General features: G+C 41.0%; 1 pseudogene; it reads right to left on the bottom strand.

The window, feature by feature from the left end:
• Positions 1–560: 560 nt before the first annotated feature.
• LOC124105936 (probable ribosome biogenesis protein RLP24) lies at positions 561–1,201 on the bottom strand (annotated as a pseudogene).
• Positions 1,202–3,233: the final 2,032 nt, after the last annotated feature.

Raw genomic sequence — 3,233 nt, 5'->3', positions numbered from 1 at the left:
ATATCCATACTTTAGCATCTAAAAATAATAAGAATATTCCCTGTTGCCTTTAACCTAATGTAATATTTATATTATTGTATCTTTAAAAAAATTTTTTTAGTTGTTAGTGAACCTTTATTTTATCTATTTATATGCAGTGCTGAGAATCAAACCTAATGCCTCACACATGCTAGGCAAGCACTGTACCATTGAGCTACAACCCTAGCTCCTGTATCTTCTTTTTTTTTAACTGCAAAACATTTTATTTTATATATCACTGGCCATAAATTTTTGTAATTAGTTATTATGTAAATGCTGCCTAGTGCCATTATTCTGCCCAGAATCCACTTGTGCATTTATAAACAGAATTTTCATGATTTACATAAGCACTTCTATCAGTGAAGATGTTACAGTGAGGTGCAATCTAATATCCATAATCTGATGCTTTGCAGATAGCAATGTAGGAGAAAATTATTTGTAATCATCTTTTGCTTCAGTGACCTTATATAAAAATCAATAATTTAGAATTAAATTCTCAGTTTCCAAAGGAGATTTTCAAATGTACATATAGAAATGGTTACAGAGAGCAAGAGTTTTAAGAAACATGTCCACATGTCTACATCCTATTGTAACTGCTGTACTATTTTTTTTTCTTCCAGCTTCTTTCCTTTGCCTGAAAGAGGGGTTCAGATAAGACTTCTTTCATGTACTGAACTTTCTGTAGCTCTATTTTTCTTCAGTCTGTTCACTATAAATTTAGCTGGGAGTTTCTGTTTCATCTCTTCAACTCTCTTCATTGCATCAATACTTTTATTCCATAGTTCTCACTGGCATTTGACAGGTTAATTTCTACATTTTTCAAATTCAAATGAATTATCCACTGTAAGCTCTTTTTTATATATATATTTATTTTTTAGTTATAGGTGGACACAATATCTTTATTTTATTTTTATGTGGTGCTGAGGATCGAACCCAGTACCTGATGCATACTAGGCGAGCGCTCTACCTCTGAGCCACAACCCCAGCCCCACTGTAAGCTCTTGACCTACTGCTTTCATGAATGCTTTAGTCCACCTGGCCTTGTGAGGATCATGCTTCTGTTAAAAGTTCTTAGGACATTGGATTTACAGGGTCTGAATACCTTGCAATGACTGAATATGAACATCATGCCACGGACAGGGCAGATGGGCCCTGAACAGAAATAGCACTTCTTGATATGCATGTTGAGCTTGTGGGACCCCACCAACCAGGCCATGAGCTAGGGAGGAAGTGGTATCATATTATTACATCTTAAAGTAATGGGATAGATGCCCTTGGCCTGCAATACTATCATGATATTCAAACATGCCATCTAAAACTAATATAAAAGCTGATCATGGCTTTTAACACTAATATTATATCCATAGCACTCCATCTGAAACTAATATAATAGCTGCCCTGTGGAAATGAATACTAATGTGATATCCATACTATAGTATTTAAAACTTATATAATAGCTTCCCTGTGGCCTTTAACATTAATATCATGCTATAGTATCTAACACTGATATAATAGCAGCCCTGTGACCTTAAATACTAAGATGATGTTAATACTATAGCATCCAAAACCAGTATAATACTTGCCCTGTGATCTTTAATACTACTGTAATATCCATACTATAGCAACTAAAGCTAATATAATAGGTGTTCTGTGTGTTTAATATTCATATAATATTAATAATGTGGCTTCTGAAACAGAAATAACAACTGCCTTGTGGCCTTTTATTCTAGTATACTATCCTACTACATCTTGTAAAATTAATATAATAGCTGCCATGTAGGCCTTGAATACTAATATGACATTTATACTATACCTTGTAAGTGCCCCCTCACCCTGCTTCATTACACTTCAGCCGCTCCTGGGACAGTATCCCATCCCCAGAAGCAACATCTGCCTCAGAGAACACTGTCCCTGTCAAGGACTGAGACCCCTCCTTCCTTGTCTTAGATATAGTAAAGGTGGTGGAGGAGCTGGGAGTGGGGTTTGGGATTGTGCCCACTTACCAGCATGTGCCCCAGAGAAGCCATCTGAATGCTCAGAGCCTGTTTTAATACCATTAACAGGATATGAAAATGTCCCAGGACAAGACTGCTGTGACACTCAGGTGCAGTATTCACAATGACTGTGGGAAAAGTGGCTTGATTGTTTCAGATCAAGTTCACATTCAGGCAAATCAGGATCTCTCCAACCTGGTCCAGAAGAATGCATTCCAAGAATAGAGCCGATGTGGCCAACCAGCCCTGGATGGAGGAGTGAGGCCTGCCTACGAATGTCATCCACACTGAAACCATCCCCTTCTCAAGGTCAGCCAGGCTGAAGCCCAGCCCCTTCTCAAGTTCAAAATCAGAAAACCAGAATTATGTGATGAACATTAGGGTTAGGGTGGGAATTATGGTTGGGGTTGAGCCTGAGCAAATTTTTGGTCCGGAGTGTGGTCAGTGTTGGGTACAGAATAGGTGAGGATGGTCTAGAGAGTAGATGTTAAACAGAAGCACATGGTTTGTGGGCTTAGATTTAGGGATTCTAGGGTGAGGTAAAAGCTAGGAGATAGGAAATAGTGTTAGTGTTTTAGAGTTATGAATAGGTAAGAGGGGTCAGAATAAGGGTCAAACCAAGACTTCATTAGAATTCAGAACCCTGAGATACTATCTTCCACACTGTGTTAACATTGACCACCGCCTCTGATGACCTGCTCTGTGGCCCTACATCACTTATCGATTCCTGTGTAGCCCTGTATCACCTCCCACATGGCTTCTGGTGTGCCCTTCACTGTTTCCTTTTACTGATCCTGTGTAGCCCTCAACCTTCTCCTCTTGTCTCCTCCTGTGTAACACCCCACCAGCACCTTTCATCTCTGAGTAACCCTCCACCACCTCCTCTCAGCTTTCTGTGTAGCCCTCCACCTTCTCCTCTCATCTCCCCATTTAGCCCTCCACTGTTGAGAGCCACAGCCAAAGGGGCCCCAGCAAACTTCCAGCTGCCAGCAAACTTCCAGCTGCTGGCTGATGATTGGCTCACAGCGGCCCCAGCAACATCTAGCTGATTGGCTCCTCGGCCCCAGCAACATCTAGCTGATTGGCTCCTCTGCGGTGATGCTCATTGGGCTGTTTCCCTGCCCTTTCAGACCACGGAGCTGCTCATTGGGGGACTTTTTTGGCTCCGCCCACGTGACCCAGCCAATCGGCCTCAAGAGCAGGAGGATTGTGGGAGGTGGA

Source organism: Marmota monax, unplaced genomic scaffold (genome assembly GCF_021218885.2).
Source record: "Marmota monax isolate L192 unplaced genomic scaffold, Marmota_monax_Labrador192_F-V1.1 WCK01_AAM20220418_F8-fsc02481, whole genome shotgun sequence".
Taxonomy (NCBI): domain Eukaryota; kingdom Metazoa; phylum Chordata; class Mammalia; order Rodentia; family Sciuridae; genus Marmota; species Marmota monax.
This window is presented reverse-complemented; position numbering and strand designations above follow the sequence as displayed.